The 14,978-nt window shown below is 33.7% G+C and overlaps 10 non-coding genes across 10 annotated transcripts; 6 read left to right on the top strand and 4 right to left on the bottom strand.

Annotated features, from left to right (window-relative positions):
- Positions 1-1,749: 1,749 nt before the first annotated feature.
- On the top strand, positions 1,750-1,821 carry TRNAQ-UUG (transfer RNA glutamine (anticodon UUG)). Its single transcript has one exon. It is a non-coding gene; the product is annotated as a tRNA-Gln (tRNA).
- An 818-nt stretch (positions 1,822-2,639) lies between these two features.
- On the bottom strand, positions 2,640-2,711 carry TRNAQ-CUG (transfer RNA glutamine (anticodon CUG)). Its single transcript has one exon. It is a non-coding gene; the product is annotated as a tRNA-Gln (tRNA).
- Positions 2,712-4,250: 1,539 nt separating this feature from the next.
- On the top strand, positions 4,251-4,322 carry TRNAQ-UUG (transfer RNA glutamine (anticodon UUG)). The gene has a single exon. It is a non-coding gene; the product is annotated as a tRNA-Gln (tRNA).
- Positions 4,323-5,139: 817 nt separating this feature from the next.
- Positions 5,140-5,211, bottom strand: TRNAQ-CUG (transfer RNA glutamine (anticodon CUG)). Its single transcript has one exon. It is a non-coding gene; the product is annotated as a tRNA-Gln (tRNA).
- A 1,547-nt stretch (positions 5,212-6,758) lies between these two features.
- TRNAQ-UUG (transfer RNA glutamine (anticodon UUG)) lies at positions 6,759-6,830 on the top strand. Its single transcript has one exon. It is a non-coding gene; the product is annotated as a tRNA-Gln (tRNA).
- Positions 6,831-9,267: 2,437 nt separating this feature from the next.
- On the top strand, positions 9,268-9,339 carry TRNAQ-UUG (transfer RNA glutamine (anticodon UUG)). Its single transcript has one exon. It is a non-coding gene; the product is annotated as a tRNA-Gln (tRNA).
- An 818-nt stretch (positions 9,340-10,157) lies between these two features.
- Positions 10,158-10,229, bottom strand: TRNAQ-CUG (transfer RNA glutamine (anticodon CUG)). Its single transcript has one exon. It is a non-coding gene; the product is annotated as a tRNA-Gln (tRNA).
- A 1,547-nt stretch (positions 10,230-11,776) lies between these two features.
- TRNAQ-UUG (transfer RNA glutamine (anticodon UUG)) lies at positions 11,777-11,848 on the top strand. Its single transcript has one exon. It is a non-coding gene; the product is annotated as a tRNA-Gln (tRNA).
- An 818-nt stretch (positions 11,849-12,666) lies between these two features.
- TRNAQ-CUG (transfer RNA glutamine (anticodon CUG)) lies at positions 12,667-12,738 on the bottom strand. Its single transcript has one exon. It is a non-coding gene; the product is annotated as a tRNA-Gln (tRNA).
- Positions 12,739-14,285: 1,547 nt separating this feature from the next.
- Positions 14,286-14,357, top strand: TRNAQ-UUG (transfer RNA glutamine (anticodon UUG)). Its single transcript has one exon. It is a non-coding gene; the product is annotated as a tRNA-Gln (tRNA).
- Positions 14,358-14,978: the final 621 nt, after the last annotated feature.

The following is a 14,978-nucleotide window of genomic DNA, read 5'->3' on the forward strand; positions in this document are numbered from 1 at the left end:
CTATCTAGATGGATATAGCCATGTATACATACTTATACGTTGATAAGTTTCAGTATAAAGCTTTGACGTTATGTTTTTCCAAGTCCAATTTCTAAGAAATTAGTGAAATATTAAATCTCATAAATCAAGCAGGTCCCACCGAGATTGGAACTCGGATCGCTGGATTCAGAGTCCAGAGTGCTAACCATTACACCATGGAACACCGCCATACATGAGGGCTTTTTCCATTGAGACAAAAGAGAGCGCATCAGTGCGGGGGCTTTTCTTACATTGATGAAAAGATATCTCAGTTGAATGCTCATAGTGTAAAGAGCGATAATGTGATTTGATTCTTTTCAGCTACATTCTCCATAACAGTGTTAAATGTGCAAACGTTTATCAGGACATGCAATTTACAAAATAATGATCATCTTTGACTGAAGAATATTAAAACATTCTACATTTCCAAACTACTACATCCATTTCTCTGTCTCTCACATGGGTGGCTCCAAAGAGCAATGGTTGGCACTTTGGACTTTGCATGCAAAGGTACCAGTCCAATTCTTTGAGGTACTTCTTTACTACTCTTGACCTTTTCCATTTCTGTCATCTTTGTTTATTGATAGCTCCAATCCAACACCAGCAGGTTGAAAGAGACAAATATTTACTCCTTTCAAAATGTCCAACAGCTTGAACAAGTTACAGAAATACGAACTTTATAATACTTTTACATCACATTCCTAGACAAAATAGTGTGACATTACAAAATCCTATCCTGTTTTTCTCAAATGCATTTCAGAGGGCTGATTCCCAGCATACCTTTTTGAAGATTTCCACACTATTGATAAGGCGAATATAGCACATTTTCAAAGAGATGTTTTCTTAAATGAAACCAAGAGAACCACAGTGACGGTATCATTCAGATAGTAGAAATGTTTTTTGTATATTAGTATGGAAGTTGTGAAATAAAACATTTCTCATGCTGATTTTCAACAGTCGATCTGCAATCATGAAATATAAGCTTTTGCTTGGAGGCCTCAAAGTCACTGATCTAATTTTCTTTTTTAAAATTATTCACAGATCGTATGATATGCTTTGTACAAATCAACTATGTTGTTAGATCAAAATTGATTAAAAAGTGACTATCTCAATTTCAGGACATATAGAAGAGGAAGGAGAAGGCGTTAATGTTTCAAATGCGGAGAGGCAACAACTGTTCATTATTTTCACCTCTATTAATTATATGTATTTTTATAATGTATATATTTATATTTTCCGATAAATATACATAGACATATAGCGATATATAGGGAGATACATACATATAAGTTGATACGTACAAGTTTATAAGTAAATGAGATGTTTTTCCAATTAATACTTCTAAGAACTGAATGGAAACAAAATCGTAAAGTTTAGATAAGTCCCACTGAGCTTTGTACTTAGATCCCTGTTTTCAGAGTCCAGATTGACAAGCATAACACTATCAACCCACCTGTACCAGGTTGAGCTTTCCGTTTTGACAGAAGAGATTGCATTCACAGGGAAATCCTAATTTTTATTGCAAAATCTTATCTCACATAAAAAGTACTGTTCAACAGAGTCATAGCGTTACTTGAGTCCTTTGTGCAACATACTTCCCTAACATAGTTCAATGGGCAAAAGTTGAACAGAATAGAAAAGTAATACAATTCTGTTTGTCTTTGACTGTAGAACATAAAAAATGTGAAATGTCCACATTGCTGCAGCAATTTGCTCCCCTGTCACATGGGAGGTTCCATGGTGTAATGGTTAGCACTTTGGACTTTGAATCCAAGGATCCGAGTTCAAATCTCGGTGGGACCACTTTCATGACTTATGACCAAATCTTTTTCTGTCAAGTGTATTCATAAATATCATAAATCTAACACGGGTAGAGTGAAACATTAATGTATTGATTGTATTTTAAAAGTCTATTTGATGTGAGCAAATTATAGAACTTTTAGAAAACATGGAAATTAAATGGCTCAAAATAATGAGACATTTTGTGAGCTGACTCTGTTTTCTCAAACTCATCACAAGGGGCTGATGCAAGATATTACTTGTTTAAATCTTACTGTTATTGATAAGGGGAACAAGGAACTTTTTTAATTGGAAAGCCTTCATTAAAAGAAAACTTGAGGAATCAAATTGTGTATTTTGGGGGCAGAAGAGATGAACTTTTAAATAACAATCTTGAAATTCAGACACACAGATATTTACACTCTGTTTTTCTAAAGTAAATCCATAACCATGAAGTAGAATCTTTTGAAAGACATGTCAGATGTATTAATCTGAATTCCTCTTTCAAAGAAATGCACAATTAAATGCACTGTGTAAGTCAAGAATGTTGTCAGATAAGAAATCAGCAAAATTAACTATCTTATTACTGATCATACAGATGAGAAAGAAAAAGAACCTCTTGCTCAAATTGTGGATGGGAAAGAACAGTTTTTAGTTTTCAGCTTCTGTACTTATGTTTATGATTAATTCATTTCTTTATATTGTATTATCGCTATCTAGATGGATATAGCCATGTATACATACTTATACGTTGATAAGTTTCAGTATAAAGCTTTGACGTTATGTTTTTCCAAGTCCAAATTCTAAGAAATTAGTGAAATATTAAATCTTATAATTCAAGCAGGTCCCACCGAGATTTGAACTCGGATCGCTGGATTCAGAGTCCAGAGTGCTAACCATTACACCATGGAACCCCACCATACATGAGGGCTTTTTCCATTGAGACAAAAGAGAGCGCATCAGTGCGGGGGCTTTTCTTACATTGATGAAAAGATATCTCAGTTGAATGCTCATAGTGTAAAGAGTGATAATGTGATTTGATTCTTTTCAGCTACATTCTCCATAACAGTGTTAAATGTGCAAACGTTTATCAGGACATGCAATTTACAAAATAATGATCATCTTTGACTGAAGAATATTAAAACATTCTACATTTCCAAACTACTACATCCATTTCTCTGTCTCTCACATGGGTGGCTCCAAAGAGCAATGGTTGGCACTTTGGACTTTGCATGCAAAGGTACCAGTCCAATTCTTTGAGGTACTTCTTTACTACTCTTGACCTTTTCCATTTCTGTCATCTTTGTTTATTGATAGCTCCAATCCAACACCAGCAGGTTGAAAGAGACAAATATTGACTCCTTTCAAAATGTCCAACAGCTTGACAGAAATACGAACTTTATAATACTTTTACATCACATTCCTAGACAAAATAGTGTGACATTACAAAATCCTATCCTGTTTTTCTCAAATGCATTTCAGAGGGCTGATTCCCAGCATACCTTTTTGAAGATTTCCACACTATTGATAAGGCGAATATAGCACATTTTGAAAGAGATGTTTTCTTAAATGAAACCAAGAGAACCACAGTGACGGTATCATTCAGATAGTAGAAATGTTTTTTGTATATTAGTATGGAAGTTGTGAAATAAAACATTTCTCATGCTGATTTTCAACAGTCGATCTGCAATCATGAAATATAAGCTTTTGCTTGGAGGCCTCAAAGGTACTGATCTAATTTTCTTTTTTAAAATTATTCACAGATCGTATGATATGCTTTGTACAAATCAACTATGTTGTTAGATCAAAATTGATTAAAAAGTGACTATCTCAATTTCAGGACATATAGAAGAGGAAGGAGAAGGCGCTCATGTTTCAAATGCGGAGAGGCAACAACTGTTCATTATTTTCACCTCTATTAATTATATGTATTTTTATAATGTATATATTTATATTTTCCGATAAATATACATAGAAATATAGCGATATATAGGGAGATACATACATATAAGTTGATACGTACAAGTTTATAAGTAAATGAGATGTTTTTCCAATTAATACTTCTAAGAACTGAATGGAAACAAAATTGTAAAGTTTAGATAAGTCCCACTGAGCTTTGTACTTAGATCCCTGTTTTCAGAGTGCAGATTGACAAGCATAACACCATCAACCCACCTGTACCAGGTTGAGCTTTCCGTTTTGACAGAAGAGATTGCATTCACAGGGAAATCTTAATTTTTATTGCAAAATCTTATCTCACATAAAAAGTACTGTTCAACAGAGTCATAGCGTTACTTGAGTCCTTTGTGCAACATACTTCCCTAACATAGTTCAATGGGCAAAAGTTGAACAGAATAGAAAAGTAATACAATTCTGTTTGTCTTTGACTGTAGAACATAAAAAATGTGAAATGTCCACATTGCTGCAGCAATTTGCTCCCCTGTCACATGGGAGGTTCCATGGTGTAATGGTTAGCACTTTGGACTTTGAATCCAAGGATCCGAGTTCAAATCTCGGTGGGACCACTTTCATGACTTATGACCAAATCTTTTTCTGTCAAGTGTATTCATAAATATCATAAATCTAACACGGGTAGAGTGAAACATTAATGTATTGATTGTATTTTAAAAGTCTATTTGATGTGAGCAAATTATAGAACTTTTAGAAAACATGGAAATTAAATGGCTCAAAATAATGAGACATTTTGTGAGCTGACTCTGTTTTCTCAAACTCATCACAAGGGGCTGATGCAAGATATTACTTGTTTAAATCTTACTGTTATTGATAAGGGGAACAAGGAACTTTTTTAATTGGAAAGCCTTCATTAAAAGAAAACTTGATGAATCAAATTGTGTATTTTGGGGGCAGAAGAGATGAACTTTTAAATAACAATCTTGAAATTCAGACACACAGATATTTACACTCTGTTTTTCTAAAGTAAATCCATAACCATGAAGTAGAATCTTTTGAAAGACATGTCAGATGTATTAATCTGAATTCCTCTTTCAAAGAAATGCACAATTAAATGCACTGTGTAAGTCAAGAATGTTGTCAGATAAGAAATCAGCAAAATTAACTATCTTATTACTGATCATACAGATGAGAAAGAAAAAGAACCTCTTGCTCAAATTGTGGATGGGAAAGAACAGTTTTTAGTTTTCAGCTTCTGTACTTATGTTTATGATTAATTCATTTCTTTATTTGTATTATCGCTATCTAGATGGATATAGCCATGTATACATACTTATACGTTGATAAGTTTCAGTATAAAGCTTTGACGTTATGTTTTTCCAAGTCCAAATTCTAAGAAATTAGTGAAATATTAAATCTCATAATTCAAGCAGGTCCCACCGAGATTTGAACTCGGATCGCTGGATTCAGAGTCCAGAGTGCTAACCATTACACCATGGAACCCCACCATACATGAGGGCTTTTTCCATTGAGACAAAAGAGAGCGCATCAGTGCGGGGGCTTTTCTTACATTGATGAAAAGATATCTCAGTTGAATGCTCATAGTGTAAAGAGCGATAATGTGATTTGATTCTTTTCAGCTACATTCTCCATAACAGTGTTAAATGTGCAAACGTTTATCAGGACATGCAATTTACAAAATAATGATCATCTTTGACTGAAGAATATTAAAACATTCTACATTTCCAAACTACTACATCCATTTCTCTGTCTCTCACATGGGTGGCTCCAAAGAGCAATGGTTGGCACTTTGGACTTTGCATGCAAAGGTACCAGTCCAATTCTTTGAGGTACTTCTTTACTACTCTTGACCTTTTCCATTTCTGTCATCTTTGTTTATTGATAGCTCCAATCCAACACCAGCAGGTTGAAAGAGACAAATATTGACTCCTTTCAAAATGTCCAACAGCTTGAACAAGTTACAGAAATACGAACTTTATAATACTTTTACATCACATTCCTAGACAAAATAGTGTGACATTACAAAATCCTATCCTGTTTTTCTCAAATGCATTTCAGAGGGCTGATTCCCAGCATACCTTTTTGAAGATTTCCACACTATTGATAAGGCGAATATAGCACATTTTGAAAGAGATGTTTTCTTAAATGAAAACAAGAGAACCACAGTGACGGTATCATTCAGATAGTAGAAATGTTTTTTGTATATTAGTATGGAAGTTGTGAAATAAAACATTTCTCATGCTGATTTTCAACAGTCGATCTGCAATCATGAAATATAAGCTTTTGCTTGGAGGCCTCAAAGGTACTGATCTAATTTTCTTTTTTAAAATTATTCACAGATCGTATGATATGCTTTGTACAAATCAACTATGTTGTTAGATCAAAATTGATTAAAAAGTGACTATCTCAATTTCAGGACATATAGAAGAGGAAGGAGAAGGCGCTCATGTTTCAAATGCGGAGAGGCAACAACTGTTCATTATTTTCACCTCTATTAATTATATGTATTTTTATAATGTATATATTTATATTTTCCGATAAATATACATAGACATATAGCGATATATAGGGAGATACATACATATAAGTTGATACGTACAAGTTTATAAGTAAATGAGATGTTTTTCCAATTAATACTTCTAAGAACTGAATGGAAACAAAATCGTAAAGTTTAGATAAGTCCCACTGAGCTTTGTACTTAGATCCCTGTTTTCAGAGTCCAGATTGACAAGCATAACACTATCAACCCACCTGTACCAGGTTGAGCTTTCCGTTTTGACAGAAGAGATTGCATTCACAGGGAAATCTTAATTTTTATTGCAAAATCTTATCTCACATAAAAAGTACTGTTCAACAGAGTCATAGCGTTACTTGAGTCCTTTGTGCAACATACTTCCCTAACATAGTTCAATGGGCAAAAGTTGAACAGAATAGAAAAGTAATACAATTCTGTTTGTCTTTGACTGTAGAACATAAAAAATGTGAAATGTCCACATTGCTGCAGCAATTTGCTCCCCTGTCACATGGGAGGTTCCATGGTGTAATGGTTAGCACTTTGGACTTTGAATCCAAGGATCCGAGTTCAAATCTCGGTGGGACCACTTTCATGACTTATGACCAAACCTTTTTCTGTCAAGTGTATTCATAAATATCATAAATCTAACACGGGTAGAGTGAAACATTAATGTATTGATTGTATTTTAAAAGTCTATTTGATGTGAGCAAATTATAGAACTTTTAGAAAACATGGAAATTAAATGGCTCAAAATAATGAGACATTTTGTGAGCTGACTCTGTTTTCTCAAACTCATCACAAGGGGCTGATGCAAGATATTACTTGTTTAAATCTTACTGTTATTGATAAGGGGAACAAGGAACTTTTTTAATTGGAAAGCCTTCATTAAAAGAAAACTTGAGGAATCAAATTGTGTATTTTGGGGGCAGAAGAGATGAACTTTTAAATAACAATCTTGAAATTCAGACACACAGATATTTACACTCTGTTTTTCTAAAGTAAATCCATAACCATGAAGTAGAATCTTTTGAAAGACATGTCAGATGTATTAATCTGAATTCCTCTTTCAAAGAAATGCACAATTAAATGCACTGTGTAAGTCAAGAATGTTGTCAGATAAGAAATCAGCAAAATTAACTATCTTATTACTGATCATACAGATGAGAAAGAAAAAGAACCTCTTGCTCAAATTGTGGATGGGAAAGAACAGTTTTTAGTTTTCAGCTTCTGTACTTATGTTTATGATTAATTCATTTATTTATATTGTATTATCGCTATCTAGATGGATATAGCCATGTATACATACTTATACGTTGATAAGTTTCAGTATAAAGCTTTGACGTTATGTTTTTCCAAGTCCAATTTCTAAGAAATTAGTGAAATATTAAATCTCATAAATCAAGCAGGTCCCACCGAGATTGGAACTCGGATCGCTGGATTCAGAGTCCAGAGTGCTAACCATTACACCATGGAACACCGCCATACATGAGGGCTTTTTCCATTGAGACAAAAGAGAGCGCATCAGTGCGGGGGCTTTTCTTACATTGATGAAAAGATATCTCAGTTGAATGCTCATAGTGTAAAGAGCGATAATGTGATTTGATTCTTTTCAGCTACATTCTCCATAACAGTGTTAAATGTGCAAACGTTTATCAGGACATGCAATTTACAAAATAATGATCATCTTTGACTGAAGAATATTAAAACATTCTACATTTCCAAACTACTACATCCATTTCTCTGTCTCTCACATGGGTGGCTCCAAAGAGCAATGGTTGGCACTTTGGACTTTGCATGCAAAGGTACCAGTCCAATTCTTTGAGGTACTTCTTTACTACTCTTGACCTTTTCCATTTCTGTCATCTTTGTTTATTGATAGCTCCAATCCAACACCAGCAGGTTGAAAGAGACAAATATTTACTCCTTTCAAAATGTCCAACAGCTTGAACAAGTTACAGAAATACGAACTTTATAATACTTTTACATCACATTCCTAGACAAAATAGTGTGACATTACAAAATCCTATCCTGTTTTTCTCAAATGCATTTCAGAGGGCTGATTCCCAGCATACCTTTTTGAAGATTTCCACACTATTGATAAGGCGAATATAGCACATTTTCAAAGAGATGTTTTCTTAAATGAAACCAAGAGAACCACAGTGACGGTATCATTCAGATAGTAGAAATGTTTTTTGTATATTAGTATGGAAGTTGTGAAATAAAACATTTCTCATGCTGATTTTCAACAGTCGATCTGCAATCATGAAATATAAGCTTTTGCTTGGAGGCCTCAAAGGCACTGATCTAATTTTCTTTTTTAAAATTATTCACAGATCGTATGATATGCTTTGTACAAATCAACTATGTTGTTAGATCAAAATTGATTAAAAAGTGACTATCTCAATTTCAGGACATATAGAAGAGGAAGGAGAAGGCGCTCATGTTTCAAATGCGGAGAGGCAACAACTGTTCATTATTTTCACCTCTATTAATTATATGTATTTTTATAATGTATATATTTATATTTTCCGATAAATATACATAGACATATAGCGATATATAGGGAGATACATACATATAAGTTGATACGTACAAGTTTATAAGTAAATGAGATGTTTTTCCAATTAATACTTCTAAGAACTGAATGGAAACAAAATCGTAAAGTTTAGATAAGTCCCACTGAGCTTTGTACTTAGATCCCTGTTTTCAGAGTCCAGATTGACAAGCATAACACTATCAACCCACCTGTACCAGGTTGAGCTTTCCGTTTTGACAGAAGAGATTGCATTCACAGGGAAATCCTAATTTTTATTGCAAAATCTTATCTCACATAAAAAGTACTGTTCAACAGAGTCATAGCGTTACTTGAGTCCTTTGTGCAACATACTTCCCTAACATAGTTCAATGGGCAAAAGTTGAACAGAATAGAAAAGTAATACAATTCTGTTTGTCTTTGACTGTAGAACATAAAAAATGTGAAATGTCCACATTGCTGCAGCAATTTGCTCCCCTGTCACATGGGAGGTTCCATGGTGTAATGGTTAGCACTTTGGACTTTGAATCCAAGGATCCGAGTTCAAATCTCGGTGGGACCACTTTCATGACTTATGACCAAATCTTTTTCTGTCAAGTGTATTCATAAATATCATAAATCTAACACGGGTAGAGTGAAACATTAATGTATTGATTGTATTTTAAAAGTCTATTTGATGTGAGCAAATTATAGAACTTTTAGAAAACATGGAAATTAAATGGCTCAAAATAATGAGACATTTTGTGAGCTGACTCTGTTTTCTCAAACTCATCACAAGGGGCTGATGCAAGATATTACTTGTTTAAATCTTACTGTTATTGATAAGGGGAACAAGGAACTTTTTTAATTGGAAAGCCTTCATTAAAAGAAAACTTGAGGAATCAAATTGTGTATTTTGGGGGCAGAAGAGATGAACTTTTAAATAACAATCTTGAAATTCAGACACACAGATATTTACACTCTGTTTTTCTAAAGTAAATCCATAACCATGAAGTAGAATCTTTTGAAAGACATGTCAGATGTATTAATCTGAATTCCTCTTTCAAAGAAATGCACAATTAAATGCACTGTGTAAGTCAAGAATGTTGTCAGATAAGAAATCAGCAAAATTAACTATCTTATTACTGATCATACAGATGAGAAAGAAAAAGAACCTCTTGCTCAAATTGTGGATGGGAAAGAACAGTTTTTAGTTTTCAGCTTCTGTACTTATGTTTATGATTAATTCATTTCTTTATATTGTATTATCGCTATCTAGATGGATATAGCCATGTATACATACTTATACGTTGATAAGTTTCAGTATAAAGCTTTGACGTTATGTTTTTCCAAGTCCAAATTCTAAGAAATTAGTGAAATATTAAATCTTATAATTCAAGCAGGTCCCACCGAGATTTGAACTCGGATTGCTGGATTCAGAGTCCAGAGTGCTAACCATTACACCATGGAACCCCACCATACATGAGGGCTTTTTCCATTGAGACAAAAGAGAGCGCATCAGTGCGGGGGCTTTTCTTACATTGATGAAAAGATATCTCAGTTGAATACTCATAGTGTAAAGAGCGATAATGTGATTTGATTCTTTTCAGCTACATTCTCCATAACAGTGTTAAATGTGCAAACGTTTATCAGGACATGCAATTTACAAAATAATGATCATCTTTGACTGAAGAATATTAAAACATTCTACATTTCCAAACTACTACATCCATTTCTCTGTCTCTCACATGGGTGGCTCCAAAGAGCAATGGTTGGCACTTTGGACTTTGCATGCAAAGGTACCAGTCCAATTCTTTGAGGTACTTCTTTACTACTCTTGACCTTTTCCATTTCTGTCATCTTTGTTTATTGATAGCTCCAATCCAACACCAGCAGGTTGAAAGAGACAAATATTGACTCCTTTCAAAATGTCCAACAGCTTGAACAAGTTACAGAAATACGAACTTTATAATACTTTTACATCACATTCCTAGACAAAATAGTGTGACATTACAAAATCCTATCCTGTTTTTCTCAAATGCATTTCAGAGGGCTGATTCCCAGCATACCTTTTTGAAGATTTCCACACTATTGATAAGGCGAATATAGCACATTTTGAAAGAGATGTTTTCTTAAATGAAAACAAGAGAACCACAGTGACGGTATCATTCAGATAGTAGAAATGTTTTTTGTATATTAGTATGGAAGTTGTGAAATAAAACATTTCTCATGCTGATTTTCAACAGTCGATCTGCAATCATGAAATATAAGCTTTTGCTTGGAGGCCTCAAAGGCACTGATCTAATTTTCTTTTTTAAAATTATTCACAGATCGTATGATATGCTTTGTACAAATCAACTATGTTGTTAGATCAAAATTGATTAAAAAGTGACTATCTCAATTTCAGGACATATAGAAGAGGAAGGAGAAGGCGCTCATGTTTCAAATGCGGAGAGGCAACAACTGTTCATTATTTTCACCTCTATTAATTATATGTATTTTTATAATGTATATATTTATATTTTCCGATAAATATACATAGACATATAGCGATATATAGGGAGATACATACATATAAGTTGATACGTACAAGTTTATAAGTAAATGAGATGTTTTTCCAATTAATACTTCTAAGAACTGAATGGAAACAAAATCGTAAAGTTTAGATAAGTCCCACTGAGCTTTGTACTTAGATCCCTGTTTTCAGAGTCCAGATTGACAAGCATAACACTATCAACCCACCTGTACCAGGTTGAGCTTTCCGTTTTGACAGAAGAGATTGCATTCACAGGGAAATCCTAATTTTTATTGCAAAATCTTATCTCACATAAAAAGTACTGTTCAACAGAGTCATAGCGTTACTTGAGTCCTTTGTGCAACATACTTCCCTAACATAGTTCAATGGGCAAAAGTTGAACAGAATAGAAAAGTAATACAATTCTGTTTGTCTTTGACTGTAGAACATAAAAAATGTGAAATGTCCACATTGCTGCAGCAATTTGCTCCCCTGTCACATGGGAGGTTCCATGGTGTAATGGTTAGCACTTTGGACTTTGAATCCAAGGATCCGAGTTCAAATCTCGGTGGGACCACTTTCATGACTTATGACCAAATCTTTTTCTGTCAAGTGTATTCATAAATATCATAAATCTAACACGGGTAGAGTGAAACATTAATGTATTGATTGTATTTTAAAAGTCTATTTGATGTGAGCAAATTATAGAACTTTTAGAAAACATGGAAATTAAATGGCTCAAAATAATGAGACATTTTGTGAGCTGACTCTGTTTTCTCAAACTCATCACAAGGGGCTGATGCAAGATATTACTTGTTTAAATCTTACTGTTATTGATAAGGGGAACAAGGAACTTTTTTAATTGGAAAGCCTTCATTAAAAGAAAACTTGAGGAATCAAATTGTGTATTTTGGGGGCAGAAGAGATGAACTTTTAAATAACAATCTTGAAATTCAGACACACAGATATTTACACTCTGTTTTTCTAAAGTAAATCCATAACCATGAAGTAGAATCTTTTGAAAGACATGTCAGATGTATTAATCTGAATTCCTCTTTCAAAGAAATGCACAATTAAATGCACTGTGTAAGTCAAGAATGTTGTCAGATAAGAAATCAGCAAAATTAACTATCTTATTACTGATCATACAGATGAGAAAGAAAAAGAACCTCTTGCTCAAATTGTGGATGGGAAAGAACAGTTTTTAGTTTTCAGCTTCTGTACTTATGTTTATGATTAATTCATTTCTTTATATTGTATTATCGCTATCTAGATGGATATAGCCATGTATACATACTTATACGTTGATAAGTTTCAGTATAAAGCTTTGACGTTATGTTTTTCCAAGTCCAAATTCTAAGAAATTAGTGAAATATTAAATCTTATAATTCAAGCAGGTCCCACCGAGATTTGAACTCGGATCGCTGGATTCAGAGTCCAGAGTGCTAACCATTACACCATGGAACCCCACCATACATGAGGGCTTTTTCCATTGAGACAAAAGAGAGCGCATCAGTGCGGGGGCTTTTCTTACATTGATGAAAAGATATCTCAGTTGAATACTCATAGTGTAAAGAGCGATAATGTGATTTGATTCTTTTCAGCTACATTCTCCATAACAGTGTTAAATGTGCAAACGTTTATCAGGACATGCAATTTACAAAATAATGATCATCTTTGACTGAAGAATATTAAAACATTCTACATTTCCAAACTACTACATCCATTTCTCTGTCTCTCACATGGGTGGCTCCAAAGAGCAATGGTTGGCACTTTGGACTTTGCATGCAAAGGTACCAGTCCAATTCTTTGAGGTACTTCTTTACTACTCTTGACCTTTTCCATTTCTGTCATCTTTGTTTATTGATAGCTCCAATCCAACACCAGCAGGTTGAAAGAGACAAATATTGACTCCTTTCAAAATGTCCAACAGCTTGAACAAGTTACAGAAATACGAACTTTATAATACTTTTACATCACATTCCTAGACAAAATAGTGTGACATTACAAAATCCTATCCTGTTTTTCTCAAATGCATTTCAGAGGGCTGATTCCCAGCATACCTTTTTGAAGATTTCCACACTATTGATAAGGCGAATATAGCACATTTTGAAAGAGATGTTTTCTTAAATGAAAACAAGAGAACCACAGTGACGGTATCATTCAGATAGTAGAAATGTTTTTTGTATATTAGTATGGAAGTTGTGAAATAAAACATTTCTCATGCTGATTTTCAACAGTCGATCTGCAATCATGAAATATAAGCTTTTGCTTGGAGGCCTCAAAGGCACTGATCTAATTTTCTTTTTTAAAATTATTCACAGATCGTATGATATGCTTTGTACAAATCAACTATGTTGTTAGATCAAAATTGATTAAAAAGTGACTATCTCAATTTCAGGACATATAGAAGAGGAAGGAGAAGGCGCTCATGTTTCAAATGCGGAGAGGCAACAACTGTTCATTATTTTCACCTCTATTAATTATATGTATTTTTATAATGTATATATTTATATTTTCCGATAAATATACATAGACATATAGCGATATATAGGGAGATACATACATATAAGTTGATACGTACAAGTTTATAAGTAAATGAGATGTTTTTCCAATTAATACTTCTAAGAACTGAATGGAAACAAAATCGTAAAGTTTAGATAAGTCCCACTGAGCTTTGTACTTAGATCCCTGTTTTCAGAGTCCAGATTGACAAGCATAACACTATCAACCCACCTGTACCAGGTTGAGCTTTCCGTTTTGACAGAAGAGATTGCATTCACAGGGAAATCCTAATTTTTATTGCAAAATCTTATCTCACATAAAAAGTACTGTTCAACAGAGTCATAGCGTTACTTGAGTCCTTTGTGCAACATACTTCCCTAACATAGTTCAATGGGCAAAAGTTGAACAGAATAGAAAAGTAATACAATTCTGTTTGTCTTTGACTGTAGAACATAAAAAATGTGAAATGTCCACATTGCTGCAGCAATTTGCTCCCCTGTCACATGGGAGGTTCCATGGTGTAATGGTTAGCACTTTGGATTTTGAATCCAAGGATCCGAGTTCAAATCTCGGTGGGACCACTTTCATGACTTATGACCAAATCTTTTTCTGTCAAGTGTATTCATAAATATCATAAATCTAACACGGGTAGAGTGAAACATTAATGTATTGATTGTATTTTAAAAGTCTATTTGATGTGAGCAAATTATAGAACTTTTAGAAAACATGGAAATTAAATGGCTCAAAATAATGAGACATTTTGTGAGCTGACTCTGTTTTCTCAAACTCATCACAAGGGGCTGATGCAAGATATTACTTGTTTAAATCTTACTGTTATTGATAAGGGGAACAAGGAACTTTTTTAATTGGAAAGCCTTCATTAAAAGAAAACTTGAGGAATCAAATTGTGTATTTTGGGGGCAGAAGAGATGAACTTTTAAATAACAATCTTGAAATTCAGACACACAGATATTTACACTCTGTTTTTCTAAAGTAAATCCATAACCATGAAGTAGAATCTTTTGAAAGACATGTCAGATGTATTAATCTGAATTCCTCTTTCAAAGAAATGCACAATTAAATGCACTGTGTAAGTCAAGAATGTTGTCAGATAAGAAATCAGCAAAATTAACTATCTTATTACTGATCATACAGATGAGAAAGAAAAAGAACCTCTTGCTCAAATTGTGGATGGGAAAGAA

This window comes from Lissotriton vulgaris, unplaced genomic scaffold, assembly GCF_964263255.1.
Source record: "Lissotriton vulgaris unplaced genomic scaffold, aLisVul1.2 SCAFFOLD_714, whole genome shotgun sequence".
Classification (NCBI taxonomy): Eukaryota; Metazoa; Chordata; class Amphibia; order Caudata; family Salamandridae; genus Lissotriton; species Lissotriton vulgaris.